The sequence below is a fragment of the Somniosus microcephalus genome, chromosome 13, assembly GCF_052327205.1.
Source record: "Somniosus microcephalus isolate GS21.2 chromosome 13, FLI_Smic_1.0, whole genome shotgun sequence".
NCBI lineage: Eukaryota > Metazoa > Chordata > Chondrichthyes > Squaliformes > Somniosidae > Somniosus > Somniosus microcephalus.
In genome coordinates this window covers 19,331,094-19,345,296 of record NC_140999.1, presented here as the reverse complement: position 1 = coordinate 19,345,296, position 14,203 = coordinate 19,331,094, and the positions used below count along the sequence as shown (strand labels likewise).

The 14,203-nt window shown below is 48.8% G+C and overlaps 1 long non-coding RNA gene across 1 annotated transcript in view; it reads left to right on the top strand.

The window, feature by feature from the left end:
* The window catches only part of LOC147108109 (uncharacterized), a 51,582-nt gene that overhangs the window by 20,513 nt on the left and 16,866 nt on the right, over nucleotides 1–14,203 (top strand). Inside the window, exon 3 of the long non-coding RNA XR_015080522.1 lies at nucleotides 10,361–10,494. This is a non-coding gene — a long non-coding RNA (uncharacterized LOC147108109). The remainder of the gene's footprint in view (nucleotides 1–10,360; nucleotides 10,495–14,203) is intronic.

The following is a 14,203-nucleotide window of genomic DNA, read 5'->3' as shown; positions in this document are numbered from 1 at the left end:
GTTTAGTTCCACATCCCCTCTTTTTGTCTTCCTGGGAGTTCCTCATCCTCAAGTATCTGTCCAACTCCCTTTTTAAAAATATTTCTGGAATCGGCTTCCAGCACCTTTTCAGGTAGAGCGATCCAGACCTCGACAACTCTCCGAGTGAAAAAATGTCTCCTCATCTCCCCTCTCTGAGCTACCTTGGGTACCTTAGCGCCTCCTGTTAGCGCCTCCAGGGGGCACTAAAGGGGCGCAAATGACTTTTTGCCCACGCGCGGCGCTGCTAACGACTCCCACTAAATTCAGTGGAGTTTAGCGGTGGCAGTAACCGGTAGCGCCCCTGCTCCACTGCGTAGGTGATGTCATCACCATGCGCAGCGTCCCGTTTTCACTACGCCTGCAAAATTGGCTCGCGCCCCCTGAATCTGCGCCGGGAACCGAGCGGCAGGAGACTCGCGGGCCGCTAAGTAAAGGGGAGGTGGCGGGCGGGGAAAAAATGAAATCGTCCAACTTACTTGACGCTGCCTGACACGTCTTTGAACGTGGGGTATGTGTCGCAATCTGGCACCCCTGCACCCCAAACCCTTTCACGCCAACTCTCCAATCCCCCTGGACTGCTCCCCACTCCCCGGTGGTCCAGGTAGGGCCCCAGCAGGGTTGTGGGCTTGGGCCCTTCCCTTTACTGAGGGGAAGAGCCCTTCCATGTGGCAGCGCTATGTGGCCCAGTGTGTAGCGCTGCAGAACGCACCACCCCGATATTCGGGTTTAGCCCTCTAAGAAGGAAGTGGAGTGCTTGAATTAGCGCTCCACCTCCCTCTTGAGGCGCTAAAACTTAATTTTGCGGTCGCCGGCGCTAATTAGTGCTGGATGCTAAAGTTAGCACCCAGTCGATGCTTGCGCCCCAAAATTTGGTTGGTTAGCGCCTCCCGTTACCGCCTCTGGGGGACGCTAATAGGGCGCCCTAATGCCGCGATTTTAGTGCTGCTCGTGAAATTGACCAGTCGTTTTGCGGCGGCGCTAAACATTACCACCACGATCTCCTGCGCCTACAGATCGTGACGTCAGTCAAGCGTGCAACGCCCCAGTTGAGTCGCGCCCCCTGCCTTAGCGCCTGCCGCTAGGAACAACAGGTAGAGGGGAACGTTTTCAGGTCGGGAAGGGGCTGGGGGAGCGCTATTTAAAGGCAGGCGCTTTCTGCCTTTTCTTATCGGCAAAATTTTTGGTTTTAACGCTGTCCTAAGGAGTTTTGGCCCTTAACACCACTTTTGAGTTTCCTAAGCGCCGAGCACTTTCCCTGGGCCTATCCATTAGTGCTTCAAACACAATTGCTTTTGAGGTCTCTCCAGGCCGAGATTCAAGACTGCAATGAGCAGGGTGTTGCTGGCCAGTAAGATGGCCCTTCCCCTTTAAGAACTGGACGGCGCCAGTCTGTCTGGGTTCCATGGTAACTAACATCACCTGAGCTTCGGTAGCGTTCCGAGGTTGCACCTCGCTCCCCGCGCTTGCGCCTTAAGAGAGGTGTATAGCGCCTGATTTAGCGCTCAAATCACCTCCAGGGGCGATAGAGGCGAATTTTGCAGTCGGAGGCGATAATTAGCGCCGGGCGCTAAACTTTACACCTGGCCGATATTAGTGCCCCAAAATGAGCAATATTGAATTTTTCCCCTTTTGCCAATGAATTTGAATCTATGACCTCTGGTTATTGACCCACTCGCCAGAGGGAATAGTTTTTCTCTACTCCATCAAACCTCTCATCTTGAAAACCTCTATTAGGTCACCTTTTAACCTTCTCTCTTCCAAGGAGAATAGTCCTAACTTTTCCAACTTCTGCTGATGAGAAGAAGATTTTGCTGATGCTGCACTATTTTTGGCTGCATTCCAAAGAGTTGCACTGCAGTCATGGGTGGTCTGGTAGGGCTGCCATTGGGGCTGGAGGAAGAGCGGGAGCAGCAGGGAAGATAGGAGAGGGCAGGAGCTGTTCGGAAACGAGGAAGGAGGAGGGTAGTGGGCAGGAGGCCATACCCACAGCGGCTCTTCAGGGAGCACTCCTCCAGATGAACTTCTTGGAGGAGTAATGTCTAAGGCGCCTCCGCTTCACAAACGAGACTGTCACTGAGTTATGTCACCTGTTGCAGCAGCAACTTGAGCCTTGTACCAGGGCATGGACAACACTGCCTGTGGGTGTCAATGTCGCCATGGCCCTTAACTATTATGCCACAGGCTCCTTTCAGGTTGCAGCAGGTGACGGCAGCGACATCTCCCAGTTTGCAGTCCACCGTTGTATCAGGGAGGTCACCGAACCCCTCTACACCAGGAGAACAATCTATACCTCATCCCCCATGGACAGAATGAAACAGGATGAGGGCAACAGGCTTTGCATGCATCGCAGGCTTCTCCAGGGTCCAAGGTGCCATAGACTGCTCTCGCATTGCTTTGCATGCTCCCCTTCACCATCCTGGCATCTTTGTCAATAGGAAAGGATTCCACTCCATCAACGTCCAGCTGGTTTGTGACCAGTGGCAGCACGTCGTGCAGATCTGTGCCCGGTTTCCTGGCAGCACTCACGACTCATTCACCAAGTGCCAGTCCTCTGTGCTGCCTTAATTCCAACCAGGCCACCAAGTCACAGGCTGGCTACTGGGGAACAAGGGCTGGAAAGCAATCGTGGCCCACAAGGAAACGAAATCAAAATAAAATTCACGCCTTTTGTTTAGCCCCGGCCCTATCTCCTTGCCTCCAGGTTGGCCAGGCGCAGGCCCCATGGTAAAAATTGCAGCTGGGCCCCGAAGATGTTATCAGAACCTGATCTGCAAGTTATCCAAAACTCTGCTGCCCCTATCCTACCTCGCACCAAGTCCCGTTCACCCATCACCCCACCCTCCGCCCTGTGCTTGCTGTCCTCATAGAAACATAAAAGATAGGAGCAGGAGTAGGCCATTCGGCCCTTCGAGCCTGCTCCGCCATTCAATGTGATCATGGCTGATCATCCAATTCAGTACCCTGTCCCTGCCTTCTCCCCATATCCCTTGATCCCTTTAGCCTCAAGAAATATATCCAACTCTTTCTTGAATATATTTAATGAACTGGCCTCCACCGCCCTCTGTGGCAGAGAATTCCACAGGTTCACCACTCTCTGGGTGAAGAAATTCCTCCTCATTTCAGTCCTAAATGGCTTACCCCTTATCCTTAGACTATAACCCCTGGTTCTGGACTCCCCGGCCATCAGAAACATCCTTCCTGCATCTAGTCTGTCCAGGCCTGACAGAATTTTATAGGTTTCGATGAGATCCCCTCTCAATCTTCTAAACTCCAGTGAGTATAAGCCCAATCGACACAATCTCTCCTCATACGTCATTCCTGCCATCCCAGGTATCAACCTGGTGAATCTTCGCTGCACTCCTTCCATGGCAAGAACGTCCTTCCTCAGGTAAGGTGACCAAAACTGCACACAATACTCAAGGTGCGGTCTCACCAAGGCCCTGTACAACTGTAGCAAGACATCCTTGTTCCTGTACTCGAACCCCATTGGCTCCCGGTTAACCCACGCCTCGATTTAAACATTCTCACCCTTGTTTTCAAATCCCTCCACAGCCTCGCCCCCTCCCTATCTCTGTAACCTCCTCCAGCCCCACAGCCCTCCGAGATCTCTGCGCTCCTCTAATTCTGCCCTCTTGAGCATCCCCGATTTTCATTGCTCCACCATTGGCGGCCGTGCCTTCAGGTGCCTGTGCCCTAAGCTCTGGAATTCCCTCCCTAAACCTCTTCATCTCTCCTCCTCTCCTCCTCTCTCCTCCGGGAAGGTGGAGTTGAGGTAGAAGGTCAGCCATGATCTTGTTGAATGGTGGAGCAGGCTCGAGGGGCCATATGGCCTAATCCTGCTCCTATTTCTTATGTTCTTATGCATATTTAACGAAGAATCCCACTGCTTTTCAGCTGGGGTTAAGACCCCAACCAGCGGGATCTTTGTGGGTAAGTCGCATGGACCATTTTAACTACCTACCTGTCTAGTTTCCACCAGGCTGTTAGGGTGAAAATCGGCCCTTTAATAACTGCTTCCCCAATGATCATTTTGAGGGTTCAATACATCCTCAATCTGATATTTGACATGGACCCGCAGACCTCAACCATGCAGTGCGGCTTGCAGTCCTGACTCCTGGTATGCGTGATACGTGAATGACTTTTCACTTGGTTGGTTTGCATCTTCACCTGCAGCCCCAGGGCTGTAAGGCATGGTCACATGGTGGCTGCGACTGCCGATGAAATGCTGCACTGGCTGATTTGAGAATTGGGCAGGGTTGCTCTGTATATTTATGTGGCTGTACATGCACAGAAAGAGCGGCTGCTGTGTTTCTTGGCTCACAACCCCTCTTGCATCGGCGATTACCTGAATGCCAGTGCCATGCAGAGAGAAGCCCATCAGTTTAAACATGTATCCCAGGAGCGCTCAGTGCGCGCTCGCACAAGAGTCACGTGTGATGAGGGAGTGCGGCTCAGACACAGCTAGAACCGAGGGAGGGCGGATCCAGGAGGAAACCAATGTGGGTGTCAGCCCTTGCCTTAAGTTGAGAGCAGATAAGTATGCAATGCAGAGGGCAATAGCATTAGTTTGTCATTAACTCAGATTTGGCACGGATAGGGAAAACTAGAGGAATACTAATTCCCAGTTGGATCTGACAGTGCTCCATCTTAGCCCTGCCTTCCCAATGTTGTATCTATGACAACAACTTATCTAATCCCATAATTTTTCCGGCAGTAGAGTTGAACACAGAAGAATGGAGCGAATAAAAATATATTCGTGACATAAAGCAGTTCCACGCCACCATTTCCACAAACAGTGCTAAATCAAAGCGAACGAGTCAAGTTTAAAAAAAAAAAAAAAAAAATCCCTTACAACTTTTAACTTTGAAATGTTTTACTCTTGCCATTGTATTCTGTATGTATAAATGAAACAGAATACGGCTAATCTTCTAATTTATGTCTTTACTTGCAGGATTATCTGTACACAAATGCTGTTTTCAGTAAAGGGTCAAGTGTCCTTTCTCAACCCCCGGCTCGGACTTTCTGCTTTGGATCAATAGAGTTAGTTGGCAAAGCTCAGACCCTGGCTTGTACTTTTGACCTGGGCTGGTAACCTGAGAAAACAGTTTGATTTTCCTCCCCTCGCCTTTCATAGGCCCACACTTTTTTTTAATTTCACTTCAACTGTCTGCTATCATGTTAACATGCCTGAAAGAATTTCCATAGCGCATTGACAACATAATAAAACAGGAATTGGATTTCAACGCTATAGAATGACTCCCTGCTGGAACTCAAATTCAAGTTCTCGGGGGGGGTTGTGCAGTTTAAGGGATCTTACAGGTAAAGTAGTGAGCAAACGCTGCTGGGAAATGAGCTCGGGGGACAGAGCGTATTTTAAAAGGAGTCTGACAAAAAGCGTACCAAGTTGTTTCTATTCACCAACCTTTTTAGATGTTCGCTCATTGTTTTCCCGAATGTACTGGGCCCGGTTTGATCCCAAAGCGGGGCAGGTGCAAAAAGCAGGTGCAAAGGCAAACATAATGCCAGCCGACTTTGTGCCCGTGATTTGAATCGATATTTTTTTTCCCCCCATACGGAAGAGTTGGATATTCAAATTGGCTTCTGCTGATTATTTGGTGTGGTCGTACAGCCTCGGTGGCCATTTTATAATTGTGAATGGGAGGGACGGACACAAGCAGGGCCATTCTTCCTGGCTTTCTTTTTCCTTATATAAAAAAAAAACCCCACAAATGAATAAAATTCAGCTCCTCGATGGTGTGAGGTTCTGGTACGTGTAAAGTAGGATTATAATACACATCCTGGCACATGCCCCCATTGAAAGCCGCAGGAGGGTAAGAGGGCAGAATTCTATTTGCATGTGGGAAAGTTTTCGGTGGGAAAAGAGAGCCGCCCCCCCCCCCCCCCCCCCGAAAGCCACCTAATCAATCGGAAGCTCAAGGAGTGCTCGCCCTGTGCAGAGTAAAGTGTGCATGTGCGCTGGCATGTTAAATATTACAGTCAGGAAATCAATGGTGAGCAAAGATGGGAAAATTAAAATCAGGCTGAAGAATTAGCAGTTTAATAAGAAGGTACTGAGACAGTGCAGTGTTAAAAGAGAATCATTAGCACCCAGAAAAAGTGTCGCAGCTAATAGGAGTAAATTAAGAGTGGGACACAATAGCAACATGTTCGGATAATGGGGGTAATTTTAATTTTAACCCCCTCCTTCCCCCAGGACAGACGCCGGGAAAAGCGGGGGGTTAAAAATAAAAGAATCAGAAACCTGACGCCAACCCGCCTACAACACGCCCACTTCCGGTTTAATGGAGGCAGTTTGGGGGACAGGCAGCTAACCGGTACTCCCGAATTTAAATATTATAATGAGGCTGCGTGCCTCACATTTTAAATTTTACGCTGGCCGGCCAGGTTTCCCGATAGCTGAAAGGAGGTGAGAACGGCTGGGTGGAACAGGTAAGTGCCTTTCCAGCACAGTTTGTGAGCCAGGAGAAGCAGGAGTGTTTCCCCACTCTGGCCCACCAAGCTTAGCTGTAAACCACCCTGCCATCAGACTCCCCCACGATCAGTCGCTTCCCTCCCGATGTTCAACGCTCTCCCGACATTCGGCCGCTCCCAATGCCCGATGCTCTCCCGACGTTCGCCCGCTCCCAATGTCCGAAGATCTCCCGACGTTCGGCCGCTCCCAATGTCCGATGCTCTCCCGACATTTGGCCGCTCCCACTGTCCGATGCTCTCCCGACGTTCGGCCGCTCCCACTGTCCGATGCTCTCCCGACGTTCGGCCGCTCCCAATGTCCGATGCTCTCCCGACGTTCGGCCGCTCCCAATGCCCGATGCTCTCCCGACGTTCGCCCGCTCCCAATGTCCGAAGATCTCCCGACGTTCGGCCGCTCCCAATGTCCGATGCTCTCCCGACGTTCGGCCGCTCCCAATGTCCGATGCTCTCCCGACGTTCGGCCACTCCCAATGTCCGATGCTCTCCAGACGTTCGGCCACTCCCAATGTCCGATGCTCTCCCAATGTCTAGTCCCCTACCGGTGGCAAATCCCTAGCCATGCCCAGCTTCTTAATCTGGCTGCCAGGAAACAGAGAAAATAATTTAAATCCGGTCCTGCCGTTAAATTCAGCAGGACTTCTAGGAAACCTGTACTTCTGGGTTTCTCCGCTGTTAAATCTCGCCCTGCTCCCTTCCCGCCTCACAGTTATCATCGGGGCCAATAATTGCAGAAGTTAAAGGGACATGGGGGTAGTAGAGGAGAAGAATGTAAGAAAGCCTTAAATTAAACTAAGCCCATCAAGCCTGTCCCTTCCACAGTAGAATGTACCCTATCAAGGAGTCTATGTAATCTCCTGAGGTTAATGTGTACATAAATGCTTCCTGATCCTTGAAGATAGTCAAGCAAGTTCCAGAATATGTGTTAATCTCCACATTTCCACAATTAAGCACTGTTGGCCGCCCTCCGTAGATAATGTCCCTGTTAGCATTTAGGGTCTTATCTGCCTCTCTTACTTTGCCTATTTGTAGTTTGATCAGCACCCCATCCACCACCTTAAACAGTCACTCCCTCCACCACCGGCGCACCGTGGCTGCAGTGTGTACCATCTACAAGATGCACTGCAGCAACTCGCCAAGGCTTCTTCGGCAGCACCTCCCAAACCCGCGACCTCTTCCACCTAGAAGGACAAGGGCAGCAGATGCATGGGAACACCACCACCTCCAAGTTCCTCTCCAAGTCACACACCATCCTGACTTGGAAGTATATCGCCGATCCTTCATCGTCGCTGGGTCAAAATCCTGGAACTCCCTCCCTAACAGCACTGTGGGAGTACCTTCACCACATGGACTGCAGCAGTTCAAGAAGGCAGCTCACCACCACCTTCTCGAGGGCAACTAGGGATGGGCAATAAATGCTGGCCTTACCAGCGACGCCCACACCCCACAAACGAATTTTTAAAAAGCCTACTCTCATAGGTGAGTCTTAGCTTCTTACAGTTTCAAGAGCATCATCATTGGCCCTGATAGCGCGCCCAGTACACATGTCTTGTGGCTGTAGTTAAAGAAATGTACCAGCTTCATTTTTGTCACAGTCGCTTCGCCACCTGCTTCTCCCCAGTAGCAGCAGATGAATCCTTGTATCCCATGGCCTCTTGAGCATCTCAATCTATATTTGCCTTTGTAACTTTCAATTATTCCATTCCCGATCAGATATTCTTTTTGAAGGAGTTGGGCAACACAGAAACCGGCTGCTTTGATCTAAGGACATCAAGCAACAAACCAATACAGGCTACAGAGTTCTGGATGAGCTGTGTGAAGCTGAGGAGCCCAAAGAAAGAAGTGGTGCTTGGACAAAGGCAGCAAGGGCATGAGAACACCATCACCTCCAAGTTCCCCTCCAAGTCACACACCGTCCTGAGTTGGAAAAATCTCGCTGTTCCTTCATAGTCGCTGGGTCAAAATCCCTACCTAACAACACTGTGGGAGCACCTTCACCACACGGACTGCAGCGGTTCAAGAAGGCGGCTCACCACCACCTTCTCAAGGGCAATTAGGGATGGGCAATAAATGCTGGCCTTGCCAGCGACGCCCACATCCCGTGATAGAATAAATATATTTTTTTAAACTTTAAGATAACTCAAGGATAAGGCCAGTACAGAACATGAGCCTACAGATTGGGGGAGAAATTCAGTTTCGCCCCGTTTGGGGGCGGTTACGGAATTAGCGGCAGACATTTAGCGCCCAATGCGGGAGTACTGCCCCAGCCGCTAAATTGGGCATACCGCCCCGGCGAGGAGGCGGAGCGCTATCTCAGGTGCTCCACTTCCTATCGGGGCGGTATCTGGGGTGCAAAGCGCAGCAGCGCTGGAACGTTACATGGCCGCTCTGCGTAGCGCTGATGTGTTTCAGCGCCCCTCCCCTTCCATTAAAGGGGAGGGATACTGCACATTCTGCAGGCCGATTGATAGCTTCCACTAGCCTACCAGGGTGGCGTGGCCGCAGTCTGGCACCGAGACGCAGTGCCAGACGGCGGCCACAGACCATGCCAAGGGCTGCCAAGAGGGGCCAACCTGGAGGTAAGCCAAAATAATAAAATGGCGGCGCAGGGCGCAGCCGGAATGCTCCTTTAATTACCGCCCCACCAGCAGTGTGAGGCCCGGTTCACGACCCGCGAGGCTATCGCTGACATCACCCGCTGCAGCCGTGCGGGGCGCAGCCGAATTTATGCCGTGGGGTGGTAAGGGGTTGCGGCGGGGCGATAAGGTGTCACGTCGCTCGGTGATGATGTCATTGCCGGCAGCGCAGAGGCCCGGGCTGCTACCAGCAGGCTCGCGCGCTATCAGCTAGCGCCCCGCTGAATTTCTCGAGAGATGCTACTGTTGCCCCCCACCGGGCGATAACCCCTTTGCGCTCCCCACAGGCGCTAACGGCGGGCACAAAGGAGGCGAATTTCGCCCCTTATATCTTGATGGTCGGAGACAAACAGGTCAATTTGCCCTTGAAACTGGAGGAGAAAGTTGCACAAGGTGGGCGGTGTGGTTAGTCTTATATGCTCACTACGGCCAATCCTCACAAGCACAATCTAAATGTATTCCATGCTTGGGCAAACACCAGACACAGAAAGAGGCATTGCAATTGACCTCAACACCCCTGGATTAAGGAGGGGAAACTTTGTACATCTGATCACCACCCCACTGAGAGGGTGCATGGATGGACATTGGACGAGAACAGCATTCAGCTTGGCTGTGATGCTCATCCTGCCACCCACCCCACTGCAGTCAAATAGCCTGACAACACTCAGTGCCAAGACTTGCACGAGAAGAATGACCACTTTGCTCACTGTACCTTGCAATGACCATGGAACTGTACCTTGGGAAGAAGTGGGCTTCTCCAGAGGTCCGGAGCGGTCTTGGTGGGAAAGAAAAGAAACTCTTTAACATTGAATGCTGCACTACAAACCATGGAGGGGATCTCTGATTGTATGCTTGATGTGCACCCCCACTTGATCATTTTTTGCTTCAATTTATTGCTATTTTTAACAAAAGCACAGATTACATAAAATTACATAGAATGTACAGCACAAAAACAGGCCATTCGGCCCAACTGGACAATACCGGAGTTTGTGCTCCTCTTCTAACCCATCTTCATCTAACACTATCGGCATATACTTCAATTACTTTCTCCCTCGTGTGTTTATCTAGCTTCCCCTTAAATGCATCTTTGCTATTCGCCTCAACCACTCCCTGTGGTAGTGAGTTCCACATTGTAACCACTCTCTGGGTGAAGAAGTTTCTCCTGAGTTCCATATTGGATTTATTAATGACTATCTTATCTTTATGACCCCTAGTTTTGGATTCCCCCACAAGTGGAAACATCTTCTCTACACCTACCCACTATCAGGTCAGCCCTCAGCCTTCTCGTCTTCAGAGCCTGTTCAATCTTTCCTGATATTTACGGCCTCTCCGTTCCGGTATCGTCCTGGTAAATCTTTTTTGTTGTTCTCACTCTTAACAGTGCCATCCTATGGGAAAGAAAAGAAAGAAAGACTTGCATTTATATAGCGCCTTTCATGACCTCAGGACATCGCAAAGCACTTTACAACCAATGAAGTGATTTTGAAGTGTAGTCACTGATGTAATGTAGGAAATGTGGCAGCCAATTCGCACACAGCAAGATCCCACAAAAAGCAATGTGATAATGACCCGATAATCTCTTTTTTTTAGTGCTGTTGATTGAGGGATAAATATTGGCCCAGGGCACCAGGATAACTCCCCTGCTCTTCTTCAAAATAGTGCCACGGGAACTTTTACATCCCCCTGAAAGAGCAGACGGGGACTCGGTTTAACATCTCATCCAAAAAATGCCACCTCCAACAGTGCAGCACTCCTTCAGTACTGCACTGGAGTGCAGCTATATTACATGCTCAAGTCCCTGGTGTAGGGATGGCAGGAATGGCGTATGAGGAGAGATTGGGTTGATTAGGCTTATATTCGCTAGAGTTTAGAAGAATGAGAAGGGATCTCATTGAAACTTATAAAATTCTAACAGGACTAGAGAGACTAGATGCAGGAAGGATGTTCCCGATGGCGGGGTAGTCCAGAACCAGGGGTCACAGTCTAAGGATAAGGGGTAAGCCATTTAGGACTGAGATGAGGAGGAATTTCTTCACCCAGAGAGTGGTGAACCTGTGGAATTCTCTACCACACAGGGCAGTTGAGGCCAATTCATTAAATATATTCAAGAAGGAGTTGGATATATTTCTTGAGGCTAAAGGGATCAAGGGAAATGGGGAGAAAGCAGGGACAGGGTACTGAATGTGGATGATCAGCCATGATCTCATTAAATGACGGAGCGGGCTCAAGGGGCCGAATGGCCTACTCCTGCTCCTATCTTCTATGTTTCTATGAATCAACAATGTTCCACAAACCGCAATAGGGTGACCCAGCATTGAGAGTGCTGGCAAGCTGGCACAATATTGTATCACCATTAACTTAAGTATTGCATACAGGTGTCACTTCTCTGAAGTCTCACAAGGTTCTCTTTACCACCCACCCCCAGCTGCTTCCTTGCAGATGTTAGAACACTGACTTGAAGAAAAGAATAATGTCGCATAATGAGGCTCTCCGCGTTTATCTTAAAAGGTGCTTGTTACATAATCGTTTACTATCTGCTCTTTTCAATATGAGATTTTTCTAATTATTTGCTGATCAAGGTTGTAATAATATTGTACACAGGTAAAAATAGGAACAGGGTGGCAAGCAGGTGAAATGTTATCTGATCCTTCAGTTTCGCTAGACTCTAGGGGGACGGGGGCAAGGGAAATCAACCTTGGCTCCTGCTCTTGACCAATGTGTGGTGACACTTGCTGGAGAGTGCACATGTGTAGATATCAGATAAGGATAGGATCTGGCTACCTCTGATCCCCCCCTCCCCCCCCCCCCCCCCCCCGCTATGGTAAAACTGTCTGCTAATGCTCCGTGTCTAGGCTCAAACATGAAGACTGCCTGAAACATGTGGAACTGCACCACAACATGAGTCAGCACCTTCAGGAGAGAAGGAGAGAAAGTAGGATTTGTTTCTTTTAGACAAGACTCTTGGGAGCTGGATTTTCCTCATTGTTGTGGGTTAACGATGGAACAGGAATTCTGCCTGCCTCTCTGACCCTGCCTCAAACCTGACCAACTTTCCTAGGTTGGGGGTTCCACCAAGAGGGAGCCTGCCTCTGCAAGGCGGGAAATTCCCAGTGGTCTTGCAACAGGACAGCACCGGAAGAAGTGGCCAGCAATTTAAAAGGGCAGAAGAGCCCCGAAGGGGAGAAGGCCTAAATATGTAAGTCCATTGGGTTGAAATGGAGGGAGAGGAGGCCTCTACTCGGCCCTCTCCCTTCATCAAGAAACTTTGAGGCCACTACCACCGCTACCCTAGGCTTACTATCACCTCCCATCAGGTTGTTGGGAGGACTCGTAAAAATCAACATTTCATTGTGCAGTACACACGTCTGCTGCATATATGACAAATAAAATTGAATTGAATTGAAAGGTCCTGGGGAGTAGTAGTAAGAAATGTGGCTAGGAGTAAAATGGGTTGGGAAACTTTACATGCCCCATTTCCGACTGATTCTGCTGTGATACTGCCCAGCAAGATCAGAGAGGAAAATCCAACCTCTAATCTCCTTGCTGTATACAGAATTCCAGATTACTTTAAGATCCAGCTCGAATTGATAGAATAAACAGGATGTGAAATCCAATCACGCACAAGGGAGATGTTTATGGGTCATTTGTGCTTGTGAGAGGACAAGGTGCAAGGTATTGTGTATATATATATATTTATCCGGACTTCCGAAAACCGAAACCCTCTAAAAACCGAAGGTTTTTTCGGTCAGCGTAAGTCGTGCGCACGACATGACCAGAGTGGCGCACGACTTACAGGCCTAGCCGGATAAGGGATAGTGTAGCATTTTTCCGCACTTCTGAAAACCGAAATCGCTCAGCGTAAGTGTACCAGCCTTTACTACAGTATTTATCCCTGTAACTACAGTATTTATAGTCGTTATTTATCCCACCCTTTCGGATAAGGGATAGTGTATCCTTTATCCGCACTCCCGAAAACCGAATTACCTCTGAAAACCGAAGTGTTTTCGCGCACCTTCCGAAATCCGAAATTTTCCTAAAACCGAAACACGGCTGGTCCCGAGGTTTTCGGATAAAGGATAGTCTACCTGTATATATATATATGTATGTATATATATCTCAATCATGTTATCATTTTTAATCTCTGTGAGAAGAGTCTAGCCAATAACAGTAAGGTGATTACATAGAAACCATTGTAATTATGATGTTTTTAATTTCCAGCTTTTTGTAGTCAGGTTAACATCTTGGCCTTCTCAGCTGTTGATCAGATCTGATTAGGAGAAAGAAAGTAGAGGAATAAGGAGGGAAGTGAGGTTCATACATTTTGGTAGAATATACAAAAGATTGAAAAATTCCGTTTGCCCGGCCCCAATGCCTGTGATCGCATAATGATTGGAATGAAGTAGAAAATGGTGTTACCGATAATAGCCACTTCAAACAAGTGCGTGCATTCAGCTACTGTGGCTAGCCTTTGCAGTGACCCAGAGTAAATGACTTTTTCTAACAGCCCTGGACTCGAGCCATAAATGTCATGCCTCAAATATATCACCAAAGATGGGAGAAAGTGAGACACCACGAGTACCCTGAGGGAACGGATCCAATTAACGTAAGGTGCTAATTGAAAACATAGGATGAGCCATGAAAAGAAAAAACCAAGACAATCTTTCTAGAACCTGCACATAAACTGGCCAAAATTCCAGGATCCTTTTGTAAACGTGTTATTGTGCCATTATTCAAACCTGTCTTCGGGAATTATTGTCCATTTCTGTCACTTACAAGTCAAAGTTCAATAATTTTAGCAGAAGTGCGGAAAGATGGGCACTATAAGAAGACAGGTAATTCCTCTTTACTTTACTATAACACAGTGACCCCTAACCAGAAGGAATTCATTTTTAAATCTTTAGAGAGGTAATTAACATACTAATGGATCAGAGATGAAACAAATGGGATTTTTCAAAGATAAACTAAGAATTTTATTAACTGAATACCTGGTGAGTGAATATTTCTGTTACATGAATAGAAACTGATTTTTGTCTTTTGACTTTTTCCCCATAGTATTC